The following is a 15,879-nucleotide window of genomic DNA, read 5'->3' as shown; positions in this document are numbered from 1 at the left end:
GCTGCTTATTGTAAATCAAGTAAGCCAAGACTAACATTTTCCAGAGTTAAAGTCTTCTCACTAAATGATATCATAGTAGTATTTTCATAATGTGATAAATAATCTTAAGACAGAATGACAGAGACAGCTCCGAGGAGAAGGGATTATAACAGCACCCCGAGCCAGGAGGGGTGTCTTCTGACATTGTGGCTTGAATACTTCTAATCTTTTCTGCAAAGTTCAATAGTTTATAGCATCTGGTGCAGATGTTGTGATCGTTGGTGTAGGGCAGGGATGCTGAAGGTTCTCCTCCCACGTGTGCCAGCTTCATCTCCATTCTCTGGGCGGGCACTGTTCAGTGATGGGCTACAGGAGATGTGGGAGTGTCCCCCATAGGCTCTGATGTTTTAATACTTGTTCCCCAGCTGGTGTCAGCGTTCAAGGAGATTTAGAAGGAACAGCATTGCAGGAGGAATACGTCACCGGAGGTGGGCTTTGAGAGTTTAAATCTTCCTGCCACTTCCAGTTCACTCTTTCTGTTTCCTGCTTGTGTTTGAAGGTGTGAGCTCAGCTTCCTGCCATCATCCATGCTTCCCAATCCACCACGATGGACCCTATCCCTTCAGAACTGCAAGCTACTGAAAGCTAGAACAAACCCTTCCTTCTGTAAGTCATTTTATGTCATGATGTCTTTTTTTTTTATTAATTTATTCTTGTTACATCTCAATGTTTATCCCATCCCTTGTATCCTCCCATTCCCCCCCCCCCCATTTTCCCATTATTCCCCTCCCCTATGACTGTTCCTGAGGGGGATTACATCCCCCTATATATTCTCATAGGGTATCAAGTCTCTTCTTGGCTACTTGCTGTCCTTCCTCTGAGTGCCACCAGGTCTCCCCCTCCAGGGGACATGGTCAAATGTGAGGCACCAGAGTACGTGAGAAAGTCGTATCACACTCTCCACTCAACTGTGGAGAATATTCTGACCATTGGCTAGATCTGGGAAGGGGTTTAAAGTTTACCTCCTGTATTGTCCTTGGCTGGTGCCTCAGTTTGAGCGGGACCCCTAGGCCCAAATCTGCCTATCATATTGTTCTACTTGTAGATTTCTAGGACCCTCTGGATCCTTTTATTTTGCTGTTCTCCCATGCGTCTCTCATTTAGAGTCCCAATAGGATGCCTTCCCCTCTGTCATAGAAATAGAAGAGTAACTAATGCTGAACCCAGGGTCAGTTCCAGAGTCATAGAATACAGGCAAGTCTCATCCCACGGCAGCCAGGTCTGGCAGAAAAAGAGACAGGCATGGAAGTAAACTTGCCAGTATAAATAAGCATACTGCACCCACAGGGACCCACTTACATGCCCGTTATACACGTCTTCTATCAGGGAATGTCAATAAAGCCTTTCTCAGGCAAACATGGAGAATACACAACAACGAAGAAAAGTCAGATACAGGAAACAGGCAATGTGTCACTAACTGAGGCCTGTTCTTCATTTTATCACTATTTAATACTTCATGTTTGAAGTGAAATAATAACATGGACTGTGGGGTGTATGGCACATGTAAGCATCAAATGCATAGTAATGGTACAATGGATAAATGGACAAAGATGAAGGGCTGTGAAGGCTATACATCATATTTATTAAATGCATGTGCATTATTCATATTGTGATAGCATTTGAAGATATGTTAAGGTAAGATCAATGGGAATACTGTAAGTGCTAGAAAACCCATAAAATAAGCAATTAAACATTCAGGATAATTAGCCTAAAGCAGAAGTGTGTGTGTGTGTGTGTGTGTGTGTGTGTGTGTGTACAGAAATAGAGAAAACACAGAAAAAAAACAGATGAGAAAAATAGAAGTTTCTACCTAGATTTTAGGTTCAGATTAAAATATATTATTAATTGTATGATGTATTAATATCTGGACTGATGAAATAAAAGTTGAATCATCAAATTGCATTAAGAAGCAAAGAGAATGTCTTCATATCTATCCCAATCTCCTGGTAAGTGAAGACTTTCATGGGACTCAGAGAAAGAATAAGCAGGCTACCAAGATGAAACTTGATAGCCTATGACCATATAGTAGGGGAAGAGGTTCCCCTGCCCCCGGTCATAGACCTAGGGGAGGGGAATAAAGTGAAACCTGGAGGGAGGGAGGAACAGGAGGACACAAGTGATGGTATAACAATTGAGATGTAATCTGAATAAATTAATAAAAAAGAAACAAAGAAATACACATTTCTTTCATGTTAAGGATAATGATACGCACAGAAAAAACTCTCTAAAGGAAAAGACTGTTCAAGTTATTTTTAAACAATTGTGTTTGTTTTTCAGTTTCTCTCTTAGCCTGGGCTATCACCCAAATAATTGAGACTTTATTATATTACTTGTCCATCACACTTTACAGCACAATCGTGAGCAGTAATCACTCTATTCTTAACCCTCTAAGCTAGACTGGCTTCCTCTTTGCCAAAATCTCCAAGTTGCTTACTTTTTAGTGCTTTCTCTGCTCCAACTGAATCTTCCTCTCTCGTGGACCTCTGCTTGTGGCTGAATCCCATAGCTCCTCCTTTTTCTTCTCCACCTTTGGAGAGCAGGAAATCCAGCCCTATTCTCTCTCCTGCTCAGCAATTGGCTGTAAGCTGATTTATTAACATATCAGAGGACATTTGGGAAGCAGGGCTTACACAACATTAAGACATAATATTCTGAGAACAAAGACTGCAACCAGATATTGGGGGGAGGTGTACAGAAATTAGTGTCTGAATTATATACTAACTATGCCTACAAACAATATCATCAGAAGAATAGATAGCAGAGATCTAAGCATAAATTTGATGTGAAGAAAAATTTAGGATTATATAGAAAATTAATGAACATGAAGAGATCAATAAAGTTAATAGATTCTAACCTGTTCCATCCAAGAATAGAGAAAACACATGCGTCCAGGGTCTGGCATGGAGGTTGTGCACATGTTTCCAGAAGACACACAGGTAGACATGAATTAATGGAGTACATAGGAAATCTTTGAAATGAACATGTAGCATTAGATGCAACACTTGCACTAAATACGACAAAATGGGGAGGCAGGGGTCCGGGGTGCATCTACGGTGTTGGTTCTTCCTCTGGTCCTCCCAGTGGCATACATCAGAGGTAAATATCTTGAAGAGACTATAGACTTAGGGTTCTCAAAAAACCTACTTTATTTAAGGTTCTTAACCATTTGTACCTCCCTTCCAAACTACCAACCCTAGGTAGGAAAGAATGAAGGCTAATAGGAATGGAGGATATGGACATTTTTAGACATAGTTCCTTAGGGTAGTTCCACTCTGTGTTGTAAGGATACCATCAGTCCAGTCAAATAGCAAACACCAAAGAGCAACATGAATCCGCAGTAGTGGCATGATCCAGCAGAAACAACATAACCCTACCAAATCTACACAAGTCAGTGGACTCAGTCGGAGTGCCATGAGTTCTCAGGAGTATTTCTTCTCTCTGCAAAAAGAAGTGCCAAAAGCTAAAGACCAGCGAAGTGATGTAAAACCATTGCAAGGCATAGTGATGCAAAAGCACTATTACTGTCGCTGGGCTTCCATTCATATTCTCTCAGAGACCACACAAGGTGTTTTTTTTTTTCAGCTGGCAAAAGCCACATCACACACACAAGACAACATCACATGCCCTCTCACAAGACTGCTTCCAGAAAAACATCATGTGCCCTCTTACGGGTCTGTTTTCTGCTAACAAGGGTCACAAGGCTGTCTTCAGCCTTGGAAAAACACCCCCACCTCCCATACTTGGGACCAAAACAAACAAACAAACAAACAAAAAAAACACATTCACATGACACAACTGAGTCTTCAAAGAAACCAGAAACTTGCACCTCGTATTTCCCTTTCTATTTAAAGTAATAATCGTCTCTTTCTCTAACATTAACAATCTACATACAGTAGAAATAATTATGAGACTTGTGAAACTAGAACTTTACATCAAGGTCGGGTTATTTTGTTCCTGCTTTTGATGGTTTTGTTATCATGGTGGAGAAGGTAGTAGTGCTCAGCAGAGCTCACCCAGGATCCAGGAAGCAGGGATCTGAGCTGGCTCTTTTCTCCTTTCCATCCCTTATTCTAACAAAGCCAAAGTCCACTGACTGGGAACTTTTCCTCACCTGTTCATCCTTTCTAGAAACATCTGCAGAGACATAGTCAGATGTGGACTTTGCTCATCTCCTAAGTACTTTTAAATCTATGCAAGGTGCCATCAAAGATTAATGATCACATGAGTCATGACACTTTTATTCAGTGTTACTGGGAGCCAAATAACAAAAGTATCTCTAGACACAAGAAGATTATGAAGTATTTCTAAGGAAACTGAAAAAAATATATTTCATATATATATGATCCATGTGCTCTAATTACACCAGTATTTATTGAAATAAATAAAACAGAAGCCACATACTAAAAGTAATTGTGTGCCAGGCTGGAACTTTGAAATAGCTATGCTGTCTATTATACATACGGTGTATTCATGGTAACTGATCAAACACTCCAGTTTAATAAAACAATGCAATTATAGGGAAGACAAGCCGACAATTTCTAAAGATGGAGGAATGGAACAAAAGAAAACATGTTACAATGTGTTGACCACTGCTGGTGACTAGAGTTATAATGTGTTGGTGGTTGCTTAGTAACTATAGAGCTATAGTGTGATGCATGACTATAGAGTTACAATGTGTTTGTTGGCCATTGCTAGAGACAAGGGAGTTAAAATGTGTTGGCCACAGCTAGTGATTATAGAAACCTAAACTCCCAGCACCTCACAGCCTCTGTTAACTGCTGTCAGCCGAGCTGGAAGACAGGGCACTTTGTAAAGAGGCTGAACATCTCACAGTTGATAGGAATGAAATATGTAAAATCATTTAAGATGGATTTTATGAATCCAGACCCACTTTTATTCAATAATGTTAGCTTTGAATATTTACCTCCCAAAACTGAAAATATATGGGAATAGAAATAGGCATATGTGACATTTAAAGTTTCATTTACAGAAAGTAAATAATACAACTGAAATGTCCACCATGTGGTGAGCAGAGCAATAAACTGTGGTGTACATACACACTCGAGTCTTTATCAGAAAGGAAGTGAATCTCACACACACACACACACACACACACACACACACACACACACACACACAAACGTGCACACACTCCACCACATACACTCACTTGCATTCATGAAAATAAAACCTCAAACACACTAAACTAAACCAAGTCAGAGACAGTGAAGTCTGTGTATCACACAGGTTCATAGTGTGACATTCCAGAAAGACTTAGACTCCAAGGGTAGCAGACAGTTCAGTGCTTGCCAATTTACATAAAGGAAGGAGAGCTAACTAGTTTCATATTGTGGTCAAGGTGATGGGTGTTGATACACATACATATTTATGTATATGTTTATGAAGGTGTGTGTGTGTGTGTGTGTCCATGCTGTGGAAGAGCTGAAGAACAATTCTCATCTAAGAGGCTTTATAATAAACAGATATATTTTACCATATATACCAGAACCATGTTTAAATTTTATGAAAGGTATGTTCATTTTCTCTCAGAAATCAAACATGTGCTTGCTAAATAGATATATTTTGAACTACAAATTACTCTTTAAAATTTTTTTAAAACTTATTTATTCATTTTACACCCTGATTGCAGCCCCCTCCCTCCTCTCCTCCTGGTCCCACCCTCCCATCCTCTTCCTCCTCTTCTCCTCAGACAAGGGGACTGACCACACCAACCAGCACATCAAGCCACACCAGGAACAAAGCATCCTCTATCACTGACGCCAGACACGGAAGCCCAGCTATGGTAAAGGGATCCACAAGCAGGCAACAGAGTGCATATCAGAGACAGCCCCCACTCCACTAGCTAGAGCACCTACATGAAGACCAAGCTACCCATCAGTTACATAATGTGTAGGGGGCCTAGGTCCAGTCCAAACGTGTTCTTCAGTTGGTGCTTCAGTCTCTTTAAGCCCTCATGGAGTCTCGGTTAGTTGACTCTGCTGGTATTCTTGTGAAATTCTTGTCTCTTCTGGGTCCCTCTTTTTTTCCTCCAACTCTTTTACAAGACTCCCCAAACTCCACCTGTTTGGTTGTGGGGCTCAGCATCTATTTCAATCCACTTCTGGGTGGAGCATCCCAGAAGAAAGTTGTTCTAGGCTCATGTCTGCAAGCAAAGCAGAGTAGCATTAATAGTATATGGAGATGGCTCTCTCCCATGGGGGTAGATCTCAAGTTTGGCCAGTCACTGGTTAGCCATTCCCTCAATTTCAGTTCCATATTTATCCCTGTACATCTTGTAGGCAAGGTAAATTTTGAATAGAAGGTTTTGAGTATAGTTAGGTGTCTCCTTCCCTTCACCGGAAGTCCTGCAAGGGTGGGAGGTAGCCACTTACATCTCCATGTATCCCAGTTCTAGGAGTCTCAGCTAGAGTGCCCCCATACCCCTCCAGGAGCATACTCTGTTGCAGGTGTCCAGCTTGTCTCAGACATGCCCTCCCCATTGGATCTCTTCTATTTCTCCCAGCCCTCTCACCTCTCATACCCAATCTGTAGGTTGCCATTTTGTTCTATTGACAGTGTCCTTTGCTTTACAGAAGCTTTTCAGTTTCATGAGGTCCCAGTTATTAATTGTTGACCTTAGAGCCTGAACTGTTATTGTTCTATTCAGAATGTTCTCTCCTGTACCAATGACTTCAAGGCTTTTTCCCACTTTTTCCTCTTAGATTTAGTGTATCTCGTTTTATGTTGAGGTCTTTGGTGTACTTGGATTTGAGTTTTGTGCAGGGTGATAAATCTAGACCTATTGCATTTTTCTACATGTAGACATCTGGTTAGACCAGCATCATCTATTGAAGTTACTTTCTTTTTTTCCATTGTTTTTTGTTTTGGTGAAAAATCAAGTGTTCATAGGTGTGTGGGTTTATTATTAGGTCTTTGATTCAATTCCATTGATCAACTTGTCTGCTTCTATGCCAATACCATGTGTTTTTTCTTTTTTACTATATACTTTGTAGTACAACTTAAAATTAGGGATGGTGATATCTCCAGAAATTCTTTTATTGAACAGGATTGTTTTAACTATTCTGTGTTTTTTCTGTTTTGAATTTTTTCATATGAAACTGAGAGTTGTTATTTAAAGGTCTGTAAAAAATTTTGTTGATATTTTGATGGGAATTGCACTAAATTTGTAGATTGCTTTTGATAAGATAGCTATTTTTACTATGTTAATGCTACCAATCCATGAACATTTATTCTTAAATGGTTTCTGTCCAGTCAATCATTACTGTTTATTTATATAAGACAAGCCAACAAAATTTTTATGATTTATTCCAACTATTTTTTATTCATAATAAAATCATGTGTTATCCTTTCTTATGCTTTGATTAACATGAATTAATCGTTTTCCTCAGTGTGGCTCAGTCTGATATTTCAACATTCACACACAGCACACACCAGTCAATTCTGGCTTCCCTTCATCCTACCTTTCTATTTCCATCCTTCTCTACCTCCAGCTATGAGCTCTGCCCTCTCAGAGGTTGTTAAACTTTCACACAGAGGTCATGAAATGTAGGCCTTGTCTGCCTATACCTGGCTTTTTTAACTTAACACAATGTCTTCCATTCTCTCTGATTGCTAATGATAAGATTTTATTCTTTGTTGTAGCTGAATAACATAATAATGCATTGGTATATGTATGGACTTTGTCTTCCATTCATTTATCAATGGGCTCTTGAGTTGACTCCATGTCCTGACTGTGGGGAATAGAGCTGCAGTGAACAGCATCATGCAATAAATCATATTGGGATACTAAATGCATGCTTATTTACTCATGTATTTAAGTTTTTCTGTATTTCACTATCTTTTAAAGCTGCCATCTTTACAAGTGTCTTCAGTATCATTTGGGTTAGGTAAATGTGTCATTAAATTAATTACACTCTCAACTGTAGTAGGGCATATATTTTCCCTCCTGGCCTCAAGATCCCAGAATAATGACTCATGAGACTCAAAATGTATTTGCAAATACCTCAGCCATATAACTAAGCTTTTCTCTGACTAGCTCATAACTTAAAATAACTCATTTAGGGGCTCAGAACTAAACAGAATTCTCAACAGAGGAATATCAAATGGCTAAAAAACACTTAAAGAAATGCTCAACATCTTTAGTCATCAGAGAAATGCAAATCAAAATGACTCTGAGGTTCCATCTAACACCCATCAGAATGGTTAAGATAAAAAAAATTGAAGTGACACCACAGGCTGGCGAGAATGTGGAGAAAGAGGAACACCCCTTCATTGCTAGTGGAAATGCAAACTGGTACAATCACTTTGGAAATCTATCTGGTGCATTCTCAGAAAAATGGGAATAGGGCTTCTGCAAGACCCAGCTATTCCACTCCTTGGAATATACCCAAAAAATACTCCACAACACAACAGGGACATATGCTCAACCATGTTCATAGCGGCCTTATTCATAATAGCCAGAACCTGGAAACAGCCTAAGTGTCCCTCAGTAGAAGAATAGATAAAGAAACTGTGATACATTTACACTATGGAATACTACTCAGCTATTAAAAACAAGGAATTCCCGAAATTTGTGGACGAATGGATTGAACTTGAAATGATGATAATAAGTGAGTTAACCCAGAAGCAGAAAGACTTACATGGTATAAACTCACTTATATCTGGACACTAGCCCAAGGGGTATGTCCCATGAAAGTCTTCACTTACCAGTAAAGTGGAACAGAGGGGAAGACTTCTTTTTGGGACTCTAGGTGAGAGAAGCATGGGAGAATGGGCAAATAGAAGGATCCAGAGGGTCATAGAAACCTACAAGAAGAACATTATGATGGGCGGATCTAGGCCCAGGGGTCCTGGTCAAACTATGGCACCAGATAAGGATAATACATGCAGTAGACTTCGAACCCCTACCCATATCTAGCTAATGGACAGGACATTCCCCACAGTTGAGTGGAGAGTGTGTACTGACTTTTATATGAACTCTGGTGCCCCATATTTGACCACGTCCCCAGGATGAGGAGGCCTGATGGCACTCAGAGGAAGGATAGCAGGCTGCCAAGAAGAGACTTGATACCCTATGAGCATATACAGGGGGAGGAGACCCCCCTCAATCACAGTCATAGGAGAGAGGATTAGGTAGAAAGTAGGAGGGAGGGAGGAATGGAAGGATACAAGGAATGGAATCACAATTTAGATGTAATATGAATAAATTAATAAAATATTAAAAAATAACCCATTTATACTAATCTCTAGTCTATCCTGTGGCTGATTACCTCTGCTCAGGTACCATGCATCTGTCCTCCTCACATCTTTCAGAGTAAATCACTTGTGCCTGTCCCTATCCCAGAATCCTTTATTCCTGCCATATGTTCCATTTTTATTTCTACTCTTTCCTATAGGCCATAGGTTTTTAAATTCACAGGCATCTATACATTATATAAGATATTCTTTCTACACTCAACTGACCACAGACTTGACTTATATGCTTAGCTTCTTGCTGTAAGCTGGTGTAAGTAGAATGTACTTCCTGTCACAGTGCTGTCAATTCTGCCATTGATGGTGGTAGGAACACAAAGACAGACACACTAGATACTCAGGATATCTAAGACATTGAACTCCAAATCAATATGACCCTTTGAACCAATTAGTTCACATTAAAGACAGATGGCAATTTTAACTACTTAGTTTTTAGTGAAATAACTCTGTTTCTATGTAGGAATTTTTAATGGTCACAAGTGACCCTGAGAATCATTCTGGATGACATTCATAAACAGACATGGGGACTACTATACATGGGGGTATTTGGTGTGGATTTTCTTTCCACTGGATGCAACATGACTTAGTTAAAAAAAATGCAGTAATCCATTATAGTGAAAGAAGAAGATATGTGGTATAAATCCACATTCCTGTCATGAACAGGTTTTTTTTCTCTAACTGTCATGTGGCAGGAAGATGGTTCTGTAGGTAAAGATGCTTACCATGTAAGCCTGGAGATTGCGTTTGCTCTCCAGGAGCCTCATAAAGGTGGAAGGAGAGAATCAACACCCAAAGTTGTTCTCTGATCTCTACACCAGCTCCATGGCCTCTGTGTCCTCTGTCCACTCACACACACATTGCATGCACACACAATGACACATAAACCCAGATTCTGAAAATGTAATCATATGTTTCTTGATTCAGTAACAAACATTATCTATTGTCAATGCTACACTCGGCATTTGACGATCTTATGTGTTAAAATATGCTTAATGAAATTTTGGGAAATTAATGGACTCTTTACCTCTAAAATAATCACAGTAGTATTCTTTATTTTCATAGAATTTAGCACATATAACTCCAGTATGTCTTTACCCTTAGAGATGGTTATTTATAAACACATTTTCTCTTTATATTTGCCTTTACCTCTGCAGGTTATTTTTCTTTTGACATTTCCATGTCTCTTATTAGAACCAACATTAGTCACCAGGACACAGAATTTAATACCTGTTCTACTGTTATATAATAACTAAATTCATTTTTTTCTGCCTACCATGCCACAAATTGATATTCTGTACATCATTAAAATATCTTGTTTTTCCCTACTTTAATTGATACTCTTTGTGTGAAATTTCACTGCTATTAAGATGATGGCATGCTGCATGAAATTGACCTTCAGTCATTAACTATCTTAGTAAAAATATAACTGCAAATGAAATTTGAGCCAGGTTTCCATTTAATTCCATCTTTCCAACAATAACGATGCCAATAAAACCTCTAATAGCTACTTGACTTAGTCAATTCAGATAAGTGTTTTGATTCCCAGTGCCTGAACAGGGGGGTTAGGTGTAGGTAGTAGGAGGCAAGGGTGTTCTCCCTTCCAGAACACATGAGGAGGAAGCTACTCTACCATGCTGTCAGCAGCTCAGACTTCATTTTGTAACATCTTCAAGACTATATAGTCTTTAAGGCCAAGGACAATACAGGCGGTAAACTTTAAACCCCTTCCCAGATCTAGCCAATGGTCAGAATATTCTCCACAGTTGAGTGGAGAGTGTGATATGACTTTCTCACGTACTCTGGTGCCTCACATTTGACCATGTCCCCTGGAGGGGGAGACCTGGTGGCACTCAGAGGAAGGACAGCAGGTAGCCAAGAAGAGACTTGATACCCTATGAGAATATATAGGGGGACGTAATCCCCCTCAGGAACAGTCATAGGAGAGGGGAATAACGGGAAAATTGGGGGGGGGGGAGGAATGGGAGGATACAAGGGATGGGATAAACATTGAGATGTAACAAGAATAAATTAATAAAAAAAATCAATAAGTTGCAGAAAAAAAAATACATAATTTCCCTGTGTGGATTTCAGTAGTGATATGTTTGAACAGATCTTTGCTGACTTGGTTGTTCTATAAGACTGTGACACCAATGTCCTTGGGGGGGAATTACTTAATATATATGGTCAGTGTAGGAGTGGACTTGCAGATAAACCACAGAATATAGTTCAGAGCCCTGATGTTGGTTGCTGAGGCTCTGAGCTTCCCAATGTGCATCAACATTTCAGCTCCTTTCTGCACAAACTTGGTGGAAGGAGGGAATATCAATCTTTCCATATACACCTAGCCCCTCCTTCCCAGGAAAGGTAATCAGCGCTTCAGTACAAATTCATGGAGACATTAGTGTCCTCATGCTATTGACACACCATGCTCTGGGGGCTGATGGTGACAGGGGAGGAAGGATTCTAAGCTGTACAGCTCCAGTCACTGAGCCAGGATGAAGAAGCCGAAGAAAGGGGGGTTCCACTGCTGTTATTTTTATACCAGATACTTCAGCAGCTAACTTGAGTATTCGTTGTCAATACTGGAGCATGTGAAGAAGCTTATAGGTGTACATGTGGTATGTGTGTGTGTGTGTGTGTGTATGTACATGCATATATATTTATGCATGCTTAAGTGTATATGTGTGTGTGTGAGTGTGTGTACACCTGTATGTGGGTGTGCGTATTCATGCATATATGTGTATGTGTGCATGTGAGTGGGCAATCTATGTGTACATGTGAATATGCGTGTGTGTGTGCACACTCAATGCTGAGAAGAGTAAAAAGTGAGTGACAAATGAAGGTGACATCTCTAGGTATGTGTACACAACTGAGTGTGCAGATCTTACACACTGATATTCAAGGCTCTTTTGAATAGGGTATTTTAAAGTGCTACTTGGGACATGTCAGTGCTGTGCAATAGGGAATTAGTTTTTACAGCTCATGCCCAAGGCTTCTTCCCTCTAAAGGGATCCTAATGACCTCCTATCATTGCTTAATTAAGGAAATACAGAACATATGACCTTCTGGGGAAAACAGAATCACAGAGGTAGGTGTACCTACGTCCCCACTGACTGCTTTTGCAAATTTGTGGTAAATGATATTGGTCATTATAAAGTCTGTGTAGGTTTAAAGTAAGAAATAATTGCTTACTGGTCCACACTAATGCTCCAAAGAAAAATTCAGAAGGTCTGGAGACCCAAGGCTGATTGTGATTTCAAGAATATAATCTGGATTAAACTAGCGCATTGGCAGCAACTTTAATAACACTGGAGCATGGCCTCCCATCATGCTCTGGAGGGCAGTCAAGAGGTGGGTGTCAGTACTAAAGCCTAGGGCCATCTTCTGATTGCTGGTGTGCATAAGAAGAAACTCAATATCTAATCCTTGGTGTCTCATGCTGGCTGGAAAGAGACTATTCATAGACACACTGTGGAGAACAACAATTATGAAGTACCTATTGAGACTTCTCATTTTTGAGGATGGAGAGCTATGGTAAGAGTTCATGTGATGGACAATTTTTTTTCTGGCTATGTAAGAGATAAGACCATTTGTGGTGGAGATCCATACAGCAGTGAAGGAGCTTTGGGCAGTGGGTGCTAGGCGGAGGAGATAGAAAAGGATGTCTCAAATATTAAGTCTCTGTGGTAGGACTGTATACTTGATGGAGAATGGAGAACAATAGTTTCATTTCATAATAATCATACTTTGAAGAAGAAAAGGAAGCTGTGAGCAACTAGGGAACATTAATTAACATCGGCAAACAATGACTCCAGTTGGAAATGCTTCAGCTGGTAAGAAACAGCTATACACAAGCCATTGTCCTTGATGCCTATTATAACCTTGGGGCCCAATAGTATGGTCAGAGGAATTGAACAGTATGGAGAGAAAGCAGAAGCTGTGCATATAAGCCTTCTCCTACCTTCCTGGCTGCTGTTCTCAGCCTTCAGAGCTGTGGGCAAGGCTCTTGGCACATGCACAGCACAGAGGCTATCCACAGCTTATTTGAAGATGCTGATGCAAGCTACTGAGCAACACATGGTACCATATACATAGGCGATCCCAGGGCTTATGGGATATGAGACATAAGGCTTTCACTCACATGAAAGCTACATGATTTCCCATTGAGGGAAATCCCTAATCATCATCTTTAAAAGACCAGGTGTGTGAACTTAGACAGTTGTTTAGACTGAGGAGTCAAGGGATGGCTGGATCCCACCAGATAAGCAACACCTATGCAGACCCTCTTATGAGACATTCTTCTGTGGGTGCCTTTCTGACGGATGTCCCTGGGGAAAGAAAGCAAGGATGATGCACTGAAATAAAAGTCCCGCCTCACATGACACTCGCTGGAGGAGGCACCCACTTCCTATTGTAAAATATAAAACTTGTTCAATGTTTATCAGGAGGTAATCAACTTATGTCATCAAGGATGAAGTTCCTAGATGCAATGCATATGTTGTTATCATGGAAACCTGATTATTTTTCCAGAAAATTAAAAATAATTCTTTAAAATTCTTATTAATATCACTTTAGAATTTCTGTACTTGCTGAAAGTTAACATAAAGCGGTGACTTAATGTCTTTCATGCTGGTTAAAATAACCCACATTTCCAAGGCAAGTAATTTGACTCCCACAGAATGTCAACTAAACAAAACCAATTAATAAGCTAACTGTAACTTTTAAATGTTTCATTGCTGCCTGGCCCTCTGAAATGTAACCAAGGGAGATGAATGGCATAATTAATTAAGAAAGAAGGAAGATCCCTGTGCAGAATTTTTGATAAAAGCCCACAGCATCCACTGGGCACTTAATATTTGCCAGGTGCAAAATTTTCTAGAGGCTACGTTCCATGAAATCCTCCAACGTACAGAAAGCGGAGGCGAGACTCTGAGATCACACAGCAAAATCACAGACCTGCCTCAGCACTGTGCTACTAATTAGATGAGCAGTCTGGTTTGGTTTGGTCATGCTTTCCTTTACCCTGAAAGGTTCCTGTGATGGGGGCTTTAAGATGGAGGGTTAGATCACCTGGGGTATTCCAGGTGGAAGGGGTTAAGGGATTCTGTCCATCTCCTGAGCTATATGTTTGAGAGACTGTTGCAAAAAGAGCAAGCTGTCTGCAGTCCTTTCTCTTCCACCTCCACAAATCGCTGATGCTCTATGCCAGCATCCATCATGAGGTCTTTCCCAGAGACAGGCCAAAGGGATCAACTGAACTTGGATTTTCAGTTTCCCCAAACCATGGGCTATTCACACCCTTTTAATCAAGAGTACTTGCCTTGTAGATTTCATTGTAGTAGTATAATACTGACTAACTCATCTCTTGTGGAATGCATGACTGGAAAATTACTTTATATTCATAACAAATTGTATATCAGTCACACACATATACATGCATATATGACTGATTTGTAATGTATGTAATAATAGCCATTGTAGATATTGCACTGTGTCCAAACTGAATCTTTTTTTTTTTTTTAAACAGAATTAATTCACTTTATTTTTCTTGTAAAAACTCTTATGTGGTAGCCACAGCTGGAGCGTGGGTCCTCTGAACAGACACTCTGGTGTGGGTTTTCACAAGATGATAAGTGAATTCCTGATAAGGAGACTTGGGCACAGGAGCAGAGACAATGCCAATGCCTCTGGGGACAGAGATGAGACGCACCAAAACAGAGCCACAGAGGCCTGTCACCTTGCATGGAATAGTGTGTGGCTTGCCAATCTTATTCCCCCAGTAACCTCTCCGCACAGGGATGAAGGAAAGCTTGGCCAAGATGATGGCCCCTTGGATAGCAGTGGCTACCTCCTTGGAGCACTTAACACCAACACCAACGTGACCATTGTAGTCCCCAATAGTAACAAAAGCCTTGAACCTGGTCTGCTGGCCAGCCCGTGTCTGTTTCTGCACTGGCATGATTTTGAGAACCTCATCCCTTAGGGATGTGCCCAGGAAAAAAATCAGTAATCTCGGATTCCTTAATGGGCAGGGAGAACAGATAAATCTCCTCTAAGGACTTGATTTCATGTCCTTAACCAGGCGGTCCAGCTTGGTGACGGGGATCCATTCCTTGTCTTCGGCTTTACCTCCATGAGTCTCACGACCTCAACTATGCCCATGGCCTTGGCCATGACCGTGGCCTCTAAGAAGGCTGCCTAATGCTCCCCAGAAGCTGCAGTGCCCTCCTAATCCTGGGCACCCAGGTTCTCTGGGCCCTCCTGCTGCACTGGCGTCATCTGCCATTTAGTGTTTTCCAGAGGAAGAAGAAGCCAAACCAAATCTTTTGTGTTCACCTTACACTTCAGAATGTGGCTTTACATCACACAGGAGGTGTATTATTAGTTCAGAAGATGTTCATGCCACCTTAAGGTATGCCTTGATATACTAGACTGCTGTTTGTTTGTTTGTTTGTTTGTTTGTCATTGACCCACAGAGGGAGAATATTTGAAGGTGAAAGAGGAATCTGGATGAGGCTTCTTTAAGCCTGGCTGCACTCAAGATTGCTAACCAATCCCAAGGACGGC

At 40.6% G+C, this 15,879-nt stretch overlaps 1 pseudogene; it reads right to left on the bottom strand.

Moving 5' to 3' along the window:
• Positions 1–15,598, bottom strand: part of LOC127200428 (40S ribosomal protein S2-like) — a 96,669-nt pseudogene extending 81,071 nt beyond the window's left edge.
• Between the last annotated feature and the right edge of the window lie 281 nt (positions 15,599–15,879).

This window comes from Acomys russatus, chromosome 1, assembly GCF_903995435.1.
Source record: "Acomys russatus chromosome 1, mAcoRus1.1, whole genome shotgun sequence".
Lineage (NCBI taxonomy): Eukaryota > Metazoa > Chordata > Mammalia > Rodentia > Muridae > Acomys > Acomys russatus.
The sequence above is the reverse complement of the archived record's forward strand: the minus strand, read 5'-3'. Positions and strand labels throughout refer to the sequence as shown.